The sequence below is a fragment of the Notamacropus eugenii genome, chromosome 1, assembly GCF_028372415.1.
Source record: "Notamacropus eugenii isolate mMacEug1 chromosome 1, mMacEug1.pri_v2, whole genome shotgun sequence".
In the NCBI taxonomy this organism is placed as follows: domain Eukaryota; kingdom Metazoa; phylum Chordata; class Mammalia; order Diprotodontia; family Macropodidae; genus Notamacropus; species Notamacropus eugenii.
In genome coordinates this window covers 581,875,607-581,891,887 of record NC_092872.1, presented here as the reverse complement: position 1 = coordinate 581,891,887, position 16,281 = coordinate 581,875,607, and the positions used below count along the sequence as shown (strand labels likewise).

Genomic DNA, 16,281 nt, shown 5'->3' with positions numbered 1-16,281 from the left:
GAAGACCTCGGAGGTGAGGTAGGAAAAACTCGGGTAGCCCAATACAGGCCTCTAGGCTTGGCAACAACTCACATTTACACTAATTTTTATGGCATAAAAACTTTTATAAACCCTAAAGCCCTTGGCATGGAGGACTTATAATAATACAAGTTAAAAAATATGTTTAAGACTAAAATAGTTATATAGGTAAATAGTAATTACAGGTAAGCAGGGACTGCTCAGACAAACTGAAGAGTTAAAGTGATATTCCTGTAAATCTCAGATTCTGCCTGCTCTGGGAAGAAGAGATTGCAATTATTCCTCTAATACTGATGTAAATCACTCAATACTCCCACCTCACTTTGCCTATTAGGACACAGACTATGAGTCATCACTTGAGAATAATATAATAGCACCACACTAAAAATAGGTAGGGGCCATTCACCAATAGATTTCTTTCTTGCTAGTCTTGTTTTATTATTAAATTCTGATAACTTGGTAAAATATTGGAAATTGTGAGATACTTTGTACTGACTGCTAATATGTGATCATTACGTATAGACTGCAGCCCTCAACAGGAAGCATTTGAGAGAAAGTCTATTTCTCAAATCTGGCAACTGAATTTAAAACTTTCATCAAAATACTTAGAGAATCTCGTTACCTTTTATCTTCTTACTATAAAATTTGTTTTGTATGTAAATGAATAGATGACATGTTCTTTTCTTTAACTCATAATAGTAGTTGGAGAAAAGATACATATTGTTCCCCAACTGATAAATGGTCAAAGCATATGAACAGGGAGTTTTCAGAGGAAGAAATTAAAGTTATCTATAATCATATGAAGAAATGCTCTAAATCATTTTTGATTGGAGAGATGCAAATCAAAACAACTCTGAGATACCACATCACAACTATCAGATTGGCTAACATGACAAATCAGGAAGATGATAAATGTTGGAGAAGATATGGGATAGTTGGAACACTAATTCATTGCTGGTGGAGCAGTGAGCTGATCTAACCATTCTGGAGAGCAATTTGGAACTATGCCCAAAGGGCTAAAAAATGTAGTCATTGACTCAACAACATCGCTTCTAGGACTCTATCCCAAAGAGATCAAAGAAATGGGAAAGGGTCCCACATGTACAAAAATATTTATAGCAGCTCTCTTTGTGGTGGCCCAAAACTGGAAATCAAGGGGATGCAATTTTCTTTGAAAATGAAGGAAAACACAACCTGTGAGTACACTGAGCTGCCACTCGTCCTCTCCCTTTCCCTTTCCTTCTCTTCTCCAAAGAAGATAAATTTTGGTGGTCAGAAGCTGCCCAGTTAACTTGGGGTTTATTGGCTAGATTTCTCTTTTTTCTCTTTCTTTCTTCCCTTCCTTCCTTCTTTCCTCCCTTCTTTCTTTCTTCCTTCCTTCCTTCCTTTCTTTCTACCACAATAAATCCCTGCCTAAGCTCCATTTAATGACTGTTTTTAGACCCTTCTGGCTTTGATTGAATCTCAATTATAACTATTTCTCTTTCAAACAGCAACCCTGAGGGCCTTGCCCTCCCAGCTTAATTTTTTTCTAATTAAAGTGGCCATCCTTTGACCACTTCTTAAAGAGGCCTATTCACTGAATGCGCATCACCTCACTCTAAGTGAGTACCTGAAAAGGTCTTAGCCTAAAAGGGCCAAGGTCTCCCATTGCATCCTGGGCCATCTTCAGTCATCCTGATGAATATTAGGTCACTGGATCCAGATGACTCTAGAGGAGAAGTGAAGCTGCTGACCTTGCACTGCCCTCCCTCACTCAAAACAAAGTCAAGTGTAAGTCATGTCATCATTTCTTTGATGTCATGGTTCTCCTCGAAAATGAAGGACAAATACATATACAATAGTATGTAATATATTATAAACAAAAAATTGTATCAGTTGTATCACTCAATTTTGGAAACTAGGGATAGGCAAAAAAGCCCATTATTTTTGCTGATAGTTACAGTTTGAGAAGCAGCAGGCTAGAGGTGAAAGAACTGAACCTCAAGTCAAGAAGAAATGAGGGTGCAAGTCCTGTCTCTGACACAAGGTTCCAGTGACAATGGATCAGTTGAGTTAACTTTAAAATTAACTTGCAGAGAAGCTGTCAACCTGCTTTAGTGAAAGAAGTCTCCCCTTAAATGAGATCACAGGTCTGGTCCAAAATAAAATTAATATTTTATGATGCTTTATAGTTAATAAAGTGCTCTATACACATCTCATTGGAACCTCACAGTGACTTGTGGAGGTAGGTAGTACAAGTATCATCCTCATTTTCTAGTTGAGGAAACCAAGAGGCTAAGACAGAATGAATGACTTGGCCCAGGTCATACAGCTAATAAGTGACACAGTCAAAGATTGAACCTGAACTTCTCTGACTCTAAATTCAGCTCTTTTCTAGTACATTACGCTATCTCCCTGTGTCAAATAAATGCAATTGATCCTTCACATAATACTGAAGGACATATGAAGTCAATCTTAGGACCAAATAAGCAATGGGCATAATTAGATATTATGATATGAAATATGTTCCTGATATAATTGATACCCAAAAATCCAATCCTAAATATCATTGTGTGCTACGATGAAGTATAAATAATAAAAGGACAAGGATGCTTGTTACCTTATCTTCATGTTTCTTCCATGAGTACTACATGAATTTGGAGGGATGAGAGAATATATAGTCATGACAAAACGTAATGCTTTATTTACCTATTTCTGTATGGGAAGCAGTGGGTACTTACAAAGCAGCTCTTGATGAACTGGAACTGATTGTCTAATTAGTCAAGTGGACGAGAACTTCTTCTCTGAAACAAGAAATCAAAAATCAATATGAAGGCTTTTTTTTTAAAAAATTCACATTATCTATACCTGCTTTGCACTTAAAATAAGATTAATAACAGAAAAGCAGGTTACTGCCTTTAAAAAAATAATTCCTGTAACAGAAAAAAAAAATAACAGTAAAAAAAACAAATTTGTTGTGAAAGCACAGCTTTTAATGCTATTCATAATCTAAATTAGCATCTTACTTTGAAAACATTTTAAGGTGATAAAATAATGAATAGGCACACACAATAGCTGAACAATAACAGTCTCTTTAAAATTTTACAAAAATGGGCACCTGTCTATAGCTGTCTATAACCTTGTTGTCTCACCTGACAGCTAAATCAGACCATACTTTTTCCATGCTGGAAGTTAAGATAGTGAAAAGTTACATAGATATTACATAAATTATATCTATTTTTGTACAATATTTGTAAAGTAGAGAGAGCAAGGTTCATGTGGGTTCTGATTTGATGTCAGATTTCTGTTTTCTTCAGTTTCAGGTTTCAAATCCATCCTACATGTTTCAACCTCAGGTAGTAAATACACAAGTAAATGGGAAAGAAAGCATAGAAGCATGTGACCAGGGAAAATTCCACTTCTACATTCTGGAGAAAAGGAAGGGAAAGGAATAAAGGGAATTGAGTACATGCGAAGTTGTTGGATCTGTATGGGAAAGTTGTCACAAAAGGTAGAACAATATGCTATCTATCTGTCTCAGACAGACCACCATGTGCCCTTATCCTTAGCATGGAGATACCCTATCACTTAGCAATGTATGCTGGTATCTCACAGCTCTGAAAACAAGTAGTTCTTCAATTCAACTCAATTCCACAAAATTAAAGATGACCACTCAATAAGTATTTATTTATTAAGCATTTACTTTTGACAGGCATTGTACTAAGTGCTAGAGATACAAAGAAAGGCCAAAAAAAGAAAAAGGTGCCACACAAATCTTATTTAAGGAGTATTCCAATCCTCTGATATCAATTTCCTGTTCACAATAATTTTTTCTTGGTGTGTTTCTCTCAGTTAGTACCAACAGTAACAATAAAGTGAATTGACCGGATTTAGGTTTTGAGCAAAGGTCAGACACAACAATAGATAACACTAAATGCAGCCAGGTAATTAAGGTGTTCTCTCCAATGTGACCTGTGGCTAGGTGGTGCAATGGTCAGAGCCCTGGGCCTGTAATCAGGAAGCTCTGACTTCAAATCTAGCCTCAGACACTTATTACCTGTGTAAACCTGGGCAAGTCATTTAACTTCTGTCTGCCTCAGTTTTCTTAGCTATGAAATGGGAATAGGCACTGAGTTAAATGCCTTACAAGCATTACCTCAATAGATTCTCATTATAACCCTGTGAAGTAGGAATTATTATTCTCCGCACTGAACAGATGAGAAAACTGAGGTTTTGCCCATAGTCATATAGGTAATACTCAGAATTATGCATTTTGATATATCATTTCCTACATTTAAAGAATACTGTTACATACACTTCAAGAGTTTCTATTCTATTCTATTCCAAATAAATACCATTTCTTTGACCTTTCCTCATAGAAGCTATTTCCTGAAACTTTAATCATTTTTTGTTCCTCTCCTCTGAGACTTCTCTAGGTACTAAATACCCAGTAGTAAACATGGAAACTCAAGTTTCATAGTCAAACGTCTAAAAATTATATAGAATATAAAGGAAATTAATTTATCCACTTTATATTTCTTCTCATAGAGCTTAGTTTCTGGGCTGATTATTCTTAGGTTGCAATACCATTACACAGTTGGTTCATACTGAACGTGAAGATTTTCCCTGATCCTTTCTTGCCTATGTGCATAATACTTTCCAAATATTCACACGGACTATCTGTGCCCAACCCATGGTAGAGCATTCTGAGCTTGTGTTGGTCTGATCAGCCACAGTCAGACACACTGAAATTTTACTTTACAATGGTGATGTCATTTTGGTCCTCTTTGAGGACGAAGGACAACAACCACCAATGCTTCCTACATGATCTTGCATTTGTAAAACTGGTCAGTCATTTCTCATTGACTTGTTCTGCACTTATCCCTAATGAATTAAAGCAGGTTATATAGAGAGCTAGAATGGAAATAGTCTAATAAAAGGGCTGACATGACATCTAGGAGTTTACAATCCTAGTTTCTTATTTAGCATGTCACAAGGAACCAAATAAAAACCTTTCTAAAAACAAAGATATGCAACTGTGTCTTATTGATAGGGCTGAAGCAAACCAAAAGAATACATAATTTGCCACTGGATTTTGTATCACAAAGCTAATGGTGAACATTGGTAGTTTGCAAAGCACTTTAACAACAGCCATCATTTAGATAGCATTTACTGTGTAGCAGGGGCTATGCTGAATGCTTTACAAATATCATCTAATCCAACCTTCACAACAACCTGGGATGTAGGTACTATTATTATTATTGCCATTTTATAGATAAGAAAATTGAGGCAAGTTAAGCAAGATCACACAGCTAGTAAATGTCTGACGCCACATTTGAAATCAAAATTTCCTGATTCTATGTCTAGCACTCTATGCACTGCGCCAACTAATAGCTATATACTACCACTTATAGATTGGTGATTCCCAACAAGAGCATTCAAAGATCTCTTCAGTTCTATCAAGCACTATAATAAAACTCTCCAAACAATTCTCAAATTAAAATTACTATCAACATACTCTTAATTTTAAAAAAACACAACACTAGGTAAAGGGAGCAGGCTATCTGGAAATCAGAGACATAACAACTTAGAAAATCACTAGGGGTGGTAGCAAAATCTGAAAACTCAAGTAAGAAATTTAGATGCTAGCTTTTTTCCATAGTTTTAGATGGTTTTCCTGGTAATGCCCAAAGAATTCCATTATATCTCTAATTGGAAAGTATACTTTATTTGGAGAAAAAGATAGTCCAGGATTGAGGAGATTACAATAACTAAAGAGTAGAGTTGAAACCTAATTAAGTCCAACTGAAATTTACTTCATCAATACATACTGTACTGAGATGCCTTGCCAGATTAGAAATCTAAAGGTAAAGAGAAGATAGCAATCTGAGTATAGTGTAATGAAATTTAGAGTCTAAGAACTTGGGCTCATGGCCTGGTGGTTCTGCCACTGATTAGAGGTATGACCTCAGGAAAGGAAAGTCAACTCAACCTCTCTGGGTCTCAATTTTCTTATTTGTAAAAATTAAAGCATTGAACTAGATCAAATGTTCTTATCCTGAGGTCCATTAAATTGTTTTTAAAGTAATATTTGGATAATACTCCAACATATTTCTATTGTTTTATTTTATGTATGTAAAGATATTATTGTGATAAAGAATCCACAGGCTTCTATGGTTGTCAAAGGGTCTATGCCATTAAAAAAATGGTTAAGAACCGTAGACTGGATGATCAATACATTAGTAAACATTTATTAAGTGTTTATGATATACTAGGCTCTCTGCTAGGAACTGCTGATATAAAGACAAAAATTAAAACTGACATCAAATAGCTTATAGCCCAAGGGGAGGGGTATGACATGTATGTTTAAGTAAAATATAAACATAGTAAAAATAAAGTAATATCAGGGCATGTACTAGTATGGATGGAACAGGAAAGTCTTCGTGGAGGAGAAAGCACTTAAGCTATATGAGGCAGGAGTTTATTTCAGGCATGGATAATAGACTCATGCACAGGCAAGGAAATTCCATATGTGAGGAACAGTAAATAGGCCAGTTTGGCTGAACTCTAGAGAGTATGAAGGGGAGTGACATGCAGTAAGACTCAAAAAGTACGTTTGAACTAGATTATGAAGACCTTAAATGCCAAACAGGAGTTTTTACATTTCTTGAAAGAGAAAGCAGGAAGGAGGGAGGGGAAGGGGCAGAGGGGAGAAGGAGAGCAGAGGAGAGGATGGGAAGGGCCCTGCAGAAGGTATCTGAATAGCTTTACCTAGTAAGTACCAATTAGGAAGAATTCTGGAGAAATTATGAAATAATGAGTTTGAGGGTTATCCTCCAGTGGTTTAAATTTGAAAAGTTTCCAAAAACTCTTTTTTTCTAGGTCCTTACTTTCCTCATAAATTTCCCAACTTCACAAAATTCCCATGTCTAACCACAGAAAGGAGATAACCCTGGGTTCTCCAAAGATTTATGAGGAGAATACAAGTTTGGAAAGGTTCTACCAACCTGCTATACTAGAGGCTGGAGGAGAGTTCTTTCAGGGATGGGTAGGAATATTTTGGCAAGGGAAGAGATCAGCTAGTACAATTTACAGAGGCAGTACTAGACAGTATCATCTCCTGTTCCCCATACTGTGTGAGAATAGTGGCACAGAAACAGGCTTCAGTTCAAATCCTATCTTTTGGCATTTGTTACCTCTGTGACCTTGACCAAAGAAATCTCTGGGCCTTAGCTTCCTCATCTGTAAATTGAAGAGGTTTCAATGTGATGGCTTTGAAGGTACCTTCCAAATCTAAATTTCTGATGCCATTAAGAAAATCCCCTTCATTATCAACATTTACCTCAGATGCCGAGGTGGCACTGTAAAGAATGATTTTTCACTTTATACCATACTGAATTTTTATATCACTGTGATAGCATGGGAATAGTACTATAGAAAAGATAGGAACAGCAGCTAGACTAGACCAAGATAACACAGAGAAGCTCTGTGCATCCAATTTTGAAGGCATTTAAGAATCAATTCTCAACTTATTTGAAAGAAGATAATCACATTTGTGGAGAAACAAGAACAATATGAAGCAAAATCCTTGGACATTATCATCACAAAAAAGAGCAAAAGGGCAAGTGTAGGAATACCAAAAACTAATACAATTGCTTTCCCATATACAACATTTTTACATACACAGATAGAAAGCAGATAGAGATATGAGAAGGGAAAAGTCAGGCTCACAAAAACACAAATCTCTGTGGCAGACCAACTGAATGAAATATAGAGAATATTTCTACTATTTCTTACTACTATAATATTCTACTACTCTATTAATAATTCTACCATACAGCAGAGTGGGATATTTCTTAGTTTTCTGACTTTAAAAAAAAGACTTGGTAGAAAAAAATACCAAATAAAGGCTCTCTTCTAACATTTTATCTCTTATATGTGTGCCAAATCATACCAAATTCTTGAACTACATATCAACAGAGATGTCCAATAGACATGGTCAGACATATACTTTAAACAAGTCACTTCAGCAGCTAGGTGGAAGATAAATTTTAGGTATGAGGAGCAAGGCAGAGAGACTTATTAGGAAGCTATTGAAAAAGTCCCAGTGACAGATGATGAGGACCTGATCCAATGTTATGGTTGTGTCAGTAAAAAAGAAGGGCACATTTATAAGAGATGTGAAGGCAGAAATGAGAATACTTCATAGACACCTAACTATCTACTCGGAAAACAAGCACATGGAAAATGCCTATTGTCCATACCGTGCTACGTAGTTGATTAAACTAAAAAGGTGGTCCATCACCACACCCATCTTGAAAACACACTGTAAATGGACCATGAGCTAAGCCCAGAATGAACAGGAGGGCAGCCCATTTGCCTTAGAAAACTGAACAGTGTTTTTCATGATCCCAAGTTTCTCTCTGAGATAGAAGCCCATTTTAACAGAGTTCTTCCAGTGCTGTGATGACTGGGAGTCATCAGCTACTCAAATCTCCATAGAAATAAAATTGAGGATCATTAAAAGGGCAGTGCCATCTTGCAGGATGGCTTGGAGTAGGCTGAAACACATTTATGTGCAATAATTGCATGGGAGAAGCAATAAGAGGAATATATTTGAAGATATTTAGGATTGAAAAAGAAAGGGGAATCAGTCATTCAGTACAAAGAAGGCTATGAAAGAGACTAGTACTCAAAAATTTTAAGAGAATTAATAGAAGGAACCTGGATTATTGGGTAGACCTCCTGTAGATGACTTATGGAAAGACACAGATGAGTGAAACATGATGGAGTGACAAAGATTGGTTGCAATCTAAAAGGAGTCCCTATATCAATGTACCATCACCACACTGGAGAATCCAGGAAATATGCAGAATTAACCTTCCAGAAGCGCTAGATGGTAGCATATTTATGACTCTAATGTCAAAATAGAATGATAACAGTCTATAAATATGAAAATGCCACTGACTTTAATGAACGAAACTAAGGAAATATCCATCAGTTGGGGAAGTGATAGGCAAATTATGGTATATGAATGCAATAGAACACTATTGTACCATAAGAAATGCAAACACTATTGTTTCAAAGAAATTTGGAACAAGAAAACAATTTATACAACAAAATTGTTAAGCGCTTTGCCTAATGCCATAGATGTAGTATTTAGCAGAGGTGGGTTCCAAACTATCTCTTGAGATTTTTGACATTATATCTCTTGGCACCCTATTTGACTGAACATAAAAGACTGAAACATCATGGCTTAGTATTAGTATCTATCATAAGTTAACACTAGCCACATGTGGTGGTCGCTGGTGTTCATTCTTTGTTCTCAAAGACGACCAATGACATCATGAGTACGATGTCTGGAGTTGCTCATGAATTGGATTTGAGTGAGTCAGAGCTGTACAAAGCCATCAGCTGCCCTCTCCTCCAGAGTCTTTGGAGTCTAGTGTCAAGACAAAGGTCATGACAACTAGTAATGGCCCAGGATGCAGTAGGTGATGCAGTAGGTGACCTTGGCCTTTCTAAATTAAGGTCTCTCCCTAGGTCTAAGTTTGTGTAAGGGAAAACTCTCAAGAGTTTCTAGCCAGAACAGAAAACAATTGGTATTTACATTCATTCTAAGCCTTCAAAACCTAAACAATAAGACACAGAGGCTTGGGCTGGGGTTATTATTGGTCATTAAATGAAAGGGAGGAAGAGGAGGAGGAGGAGGATGAACAAAAACCTAGAAATGATTCAAACCTGGACAAACGTTCAAAGAAAGAAACTATTCTCAGGGTTGTAAATAGATGTTTCAACATTAAAAAATTCTGGATTGAGTAGATTTGTCAATAATAAAATCAAATAAAGAAATGCTCTAGAATGATCACACAGCTTATACTTATATAACTTGAGAAATCACGAATTAGATTGATGAGTACTATATATCCCTACAGCTTTAAAGAATTGTAAAATTATTTACAAATAAAAGTTTGTAAAATGGTATTAAATTAACTTTTAAAATCTAAAATATCTTTTATATTTCACCAGTACAATCACATTTGATCACACACAATCTTAATACATCTGTATCTTCTCTTATTTTTTCACTTTTGTCAATTCTGGAAACTCTTCTCTTGAATTCCATGTCTCACAGAATACACTTATATTTTTATACTTGTAGAAAGGCTTCAGCTTATATTAGTTACAATTGAAATCACCACAAAACAGCTGTTTGGAATGGCATAGCACCTACACTATCTCTTTCAAGATGACATTGAGATGAGGAGAGGAATTCTCAGAGAAGATCTTAATTACATTCTTATGCTTTACTGTATGGCACAGGCAGGTGATGGTCAAAGGCTCTCTCACGTATAAAATTAAGACTATATATATTATGTGTATGTATATATATATATATATATACACACATATGTTTCTTACATGCATGGATCAGACTAGATGGTCATCAAGCTCTCCCTTCCCTTTCAACTCTCAAATTCTGTGATTTTGTGATACCTAACCACATTGCTGTGAGGATCATATGAAAAGCTATGAATAAACCATTTCACAAATCTTAAAACTATGTAAACATCAGCTTTAATTATCATTACTGCCACTGCCAAACACTATTCAGAACTATATCCATTCACCTTTTCCTTAAAATTTCCATCTAATTCCAATCCTAAATTTGATTTAGGACTCAGTATGGACTTAGTGGACTGAGTGTCCAAGTAGGCCAGTTTCACTGGATTGGAAACCATGTAAATTTTTATAAATCACATAAATTTTGTTTAAATAAATAAATCATTATTTTTCCTCCTACTTTGCCCCATAATCAATGTAGCCAAAATTTTGTAGTTATGAAGATGCATTTAGGGGGTAATGGATATATAAAATAAAAAAAAATTAAACGTTCGAAGAACATTGTTGAAGAAGTTATACTTTTTGGTAATTGATTAAAATTGTTTTGCTACAGTTTTCTATATTTGGAATGTGTTAACCAAATATCTCCAGACAGAACATCTTGAAATTGGTCCACAGGCATTATGGAGAATGTCCTCCTGTATAGAGCCCAAATAGGAGGGGAAATTCTCTTTCAAATGGAAAAGCCCTATTAATGTTTCAGAGATGTCATTCTGATTATTGTATCAGTCCTTCGAATAATATCAGGGCTCAAAAAAGTATTTTTCTGACGATAACATATAGATGTTAATCACACAAATGGTTTATATAGATTCTAACATATTAATAATGATGAAGGTGACTGTGATAATTAATAGTTAGAACATATTTTAAAGTTTGCAAAGTATTTCTAGATAAAATGCTCATTTTACACTCACAACAACTCTGAAAGGTAAGTAAGGAAACTGAGGCAAAGAGAGGTTAAGTGACTTGCCCAGTGTTACACAGTCTTAAACATATGAGGCCCAAATTACTCAGGTCTACCTAAGTTCAGTCGGTAAGTAAAGATTTATTAAGTGCCTATTATGAACTAAGCATTGAAGATACCAAAAAAAAAAAAAAAAAAAAAAGCTAAAGGAATCCTTAATTTTAAGAATCTCACAGTCTAATGGGGAAAATCACATGCAAGCAACTATACACAAAATGTACTAGAAACAATCAACAGAGGGAAGACATGAGAATTAAAGGGATCAGACAAGGGTTCCTGCAGAAGACAGGCTTTTGGCTGAGACTTAAAGGAAGCCAGAAAGCAGAGATAGAGAGAAAGAGAATTCCAGGCATGGCGTAATAGCCAGTGAAAATGCCTAGAGTCAGAAAATGGAGTTTATTTTCAAGACATAGAAATGAAATTAGTGCCCCTTTATTGTAAAGTAGCTAGCGTGAGTGACAGAGGGAGGAATTTTGCCTAGGTGAGCTTGTTTGTGGAGAAGTCTAATGGAAGGAAGGCTTGGGAATGTTGGTGCTCCCTGGATTGGTGATGTGTATAAGCTTCTTTGTTACCATGGTGGAAGTGGTTTTCTGATATCTGAATAAATATTTTGGTTTTGTCTTTGAGGAGGAGAGTTATTTACATCTTGCGAATTTACCCAGGAAATACGCGTGCACATTCATAGAAGCTGCTATGGGTATCACACTGGCATTACAGAGGGGTGATGGGAGGTTTGAGAAGAGAAGAAGAGATCTGGAAAAGTCACTGTAGTAAAGAGGCTAGTGAATTAATTCAGCACTGGAGAAAGGATTGCCTGGCAGAGGTGAGGGACCAGTAGAGATTTGTTCTAAATTTGTTCTAGAGCTTGTCAAGTCAGTTTAGTGACTTCCCAGCATTCTCTCCCCTATACCAACTAACTACCTGACTGTCAGCAATGGTTTGTGATGAAAAGTTGTATAAAAAATTATTATTTGAATCTTCAATGACATATACACATATATATGATTTGGACATAAAGGGTGATATCATAAGTAAATTAGGGGAACATGGGAAAATACGCCTATCATATCTATGGATAAAATGACAAAACAAAAGGCAGAGAGAATCATAGGAAGTAAAATAGACAATTTTGATTACAGTATATGAAATTAAAAATCTTTTGCACAAACTAATGCAGTCAAAATTAGAAGGAATACAAGAAACTGAAAAAAAATGATTATTGCAAGTTTCCTTAATAAAGCTCTCAATTCTCAAATACATAGGAAACTGAACCAAAATTATAAAACATAAAAGCCATTCCCCATTTGATAGTCAAAGAATGTGAACAGAAAGAAAAAATCAGAGCCATCAATACTCACACGAAAAAAATGATTAGAGAAATGCAAATTTGAACAACACTGAGGTACACCCTCACACCTGTTAGATCGGCTAACATGGACAAATAGCTAGAGGAGGTATGGAAAAATTGGTACACTAATAAACTGTTAGTGAAATTGTGTACTAGTCCAATCATTCTGGATACCAATTTGGAACTATGTCCAAAGGAGGAATATTCTGGGGAAATGGCGGAGTAGGTCAGAAATTTGTGGGCTCTCCAGATTTTCTCCTCAGACAGAAAATCCCCATAGAACGAATGTAGAGTAGTATAAATAAGGGAGTAAAGCAATAGCCCTCCTAAGATAATTTGAGAGGACCTCAGAAAATACAGATCCTCCGGCGGGGAAGTTTGGCCTGAGTGAAGTGTTAGAAACCAGGTCAACTCCACCAAATCAACAAACTGCAGGCCCTAGAGAGTCAGGCCTAGGCCTCAAGAAACTTTACTTGAGGAACTTTTACCTCACAAACTTTTATCTAATAAATAGCAGATGGCTGAGTGGTAGAAGATTGAGACAGCCCCCATCCACTCCCTAACCTGCTTTTTCCAGAAGCAGCCCAGACCAGAAGTCTGACCAGTGCTGACCAGAAGTGAGCTCAGGCTGAGGCTGTGGGTAAGGAAGAGTGAGCACATACCCAGTGAGTAGGGTACCACAGGGAGCAAGAACATTTTGGGACAGCCTGGCTAGGGCACATAAAACTGTGCATGCCCTTTTGACACAGAAATACCACTATTAAGTCTATACCCTAAAGAAAAGGGAAAAGGATGTACATACATGAAAATATTTATAGTAGCTCTCTTTGTGGTGACAAAAAATTGGAAATTAAGGGGACGATCATCATTTGGGGAAAGAGAGAACAAGTTGTGGTATATGATTGTGATGGAATAAGAAATATGATGCTATAAGAACTCTTAAGAAGGACAGTTTCAGAAAAAAACTGGGAAGACTTGCATAAAGTCATGCAAAGTGAACTGACGCAGAAATATTGTAAGGATGATCCGCTGTGAAAGACTTAGCTACTCTGATCAAGACAATGATACAAGACAATTCCAAAGGATCCATGATGAACAATGTAATTCACCTCCAGAGGGAGAACTTTTTACTTTCTTTTTCTTATTTTGTGTTTTCTTTTAAAGGACAGATAATATGGAAATATGTCTTCATCACTTCCTAAGTATAATGAATATCAAATTTCTTGCCTTCTCAAGAAGGAGGTCCAAGTAGGAGGAGGGACTTTTTTGGTACTTTAATATTTTTTTCTTTTTTTTAATATTCATTTTATTTATTTTTAATATTCTACAATCACTACCATAAAACTTAGATTTTTTTCCTCCTACCTACCCCCTCCCCACTCCCCTCCCTCCCCAAGATGACATATAATTCTATACAGGATCTACACATACATTCCTATTGAATACATTTTCACTATAGTCATGCTGTGTAGAAGAACTAAAATAAATGGGAGAAATCATATAACAAACCAAAACAAAATACACACACACACACACACACAATGATCTGCTACATTCCACGATTGAATTTCATAGTTCTTTCTCTGGATGTGGAAGGCATTTTGCCTTAGAAGACTATTGAGAGTTTTGTTGTTTTTTTTTTTTTTTAGTATCCTTGCATTGCTATGAAGAGCCAAGTCTACCAGAAAAAACTCTCGCACACTGTAGTCACTGCTGTGCACATAATTCTCCTGGTTCTGCTCCTTTCACTCAGCATCAGTTCATGTAAGTCCTTCCAGGCCTCTCTGAAGTTTTCTTATTCATCATTTCTTATGGCACAATAGTACTTCATCACATTCATATACCACAATTTATTCAGCCATTCCCCATTTGATGGGCATCCCCTTGATTTCCAGTTTTTGGTTACTACAAAGAGAGCTGCTATAAATATTTTTCTACATGTGGGACCCTTTCCCATTTTTATGATCTCTTGGGGATACAGTCCTAGAAGTGATATTGCTGGGTCAAAGGGTATGCACATTTCTATAGCCCTTTGGACATAGTTCCAAACCACTCTCCAGAATGGTTGGATCAGCTCACAGCTTCACCAACAATGAATCAGTGTTCCAACTCTCCCACATCCTCTCCAACATTTATCATTTTCCTGTTCTGTCATGTTTGCCAATCTAATAGGTGTGATGTGGTACCTCAGAGTTGTTTTGATTTGTATCTCTCTAATCAAAAGTGATTTAGAGCATTTTTTCGTATGATTATAGATGTCTTTAATTTCTTCCTCTGAAAATGCCTGTTCTTATCCTTTGACCATTTATTAATTGGGGAATCACTTGTATTGTTGTACATTTGACTCCGTTCTCTCTATATTCTAGAAATGAGGCCTTTATCCCCGAGATTAGCTATAAAAATTGGGAGAGAATTTGAAACTCATCAAAAATTTTAAACTTTTTTAAATGTACATGTAATTGGGAAACAACTTAAATAAAAACATATTTCTATTTTTAAAAAGAAATGAACAAGAATTGTATTGGGGTAGTTGTGAACTAATTATATGGTGGAAATAAATAGCTACTCCAATGAAGGTTTGGTTCCAGATGAGAACTGAAGTATGTTCTGATATTTAAAGATGCAAATAGATAGCTGCTTTCCAAAATATTCCACAAGAAGAGACTTAAGGGTCTATAGACAAGGAGGAAAATAGTAAACAAAACTTACCCGACTGCTTTAGCAGAAATATGGGTTAGTAAATATCCTTAATTATGTATAGAGTAGACTGCAAAGGCTTTAAAGAATCCCACATTGGGTGAAAGATAATGCTGTCCCTCTCAACTAGCTGAAACACCACAATCATGGCACAGAAGAAAGGCTAGACACCTCTTATCTCTCAATCAAGCTGAATTTCATTTAGGTGAAAAGTAAATAGAGAAGCATCACAATTTTGCCTAGCTGTGAAGAGACAACAGTTCGAGAAAGATAACCTTAAATAGAGTTTGAGAAAGATAACCTTAAATAGAGTGATCTAACTAGATAAAAGGTTACCATACCAGCAATATCATACCTCAGTATACCAAGACTAGCCTCTATAGTGCACAAAACCTACAGGGGCCTTGCCTGATTATGAATAGGCCTGGAAGCCTTGGATATATAACAATGAGGAAAATAAGATTTAAAATCCTGCTCTGTCACCGTTAACTAGTACCAATACAAAGTTTATTACCGAATTAGCGAACATTTATCTTAAATGTTACTCCTTACCACTATCATATTCAATTTACTTTCTCTTAACTTAATATTTGCCCATACTGTTGTCTTCAAATATTTTGTTTAGAAAAAGTAAAATTTAGTTGTTTTGAATAAACTTTTTCACCTATCTAATAAGACAACAGTGCCTGCTAGTGGTGACTATCCAAACTGCAGACATAAGGTTAGGTGGTGCTTTGCATATCATATAATAGGATACAAAAATAAAGAAATGCTTTTCTTGACTTATTAGGAAACTTGACAGTATCATGAAGGGTAGTTATGGACATGGTATGCAGTGTGATTCAGAAATCTTAATGCAGCTTTC

General features: G+C 35.9%; 1 protein-coding gene across 11 annotated transcripts in view; it reads right to left on the bottom strand.

Moving 5' to 3' along the window:
* The window catches only part of PLCB4 (phospholipase C beta 4), a 482,923-nt gene that overhangs the window by 311,900 nt on the left and 154,742 nt on the right, over positions 1–16,281 (bottom strand). For 10 of the 11 annotated variants that reach the window (XM_072634439.1, XM_072634435.1, XM_072634442.1 and 7 more), the window contains one exon: positions 2,742–2,804. The gene's annotated coding sequence lies outside the window, so the exon portion shown is untranslated. Of the gene's footprint in view, positions 1–2,709; positions 2,805–16,281 lie in introns of all 11 variants that reach the window. The other variant, XM_072634436.1, reaches the window with a different exon arrangement.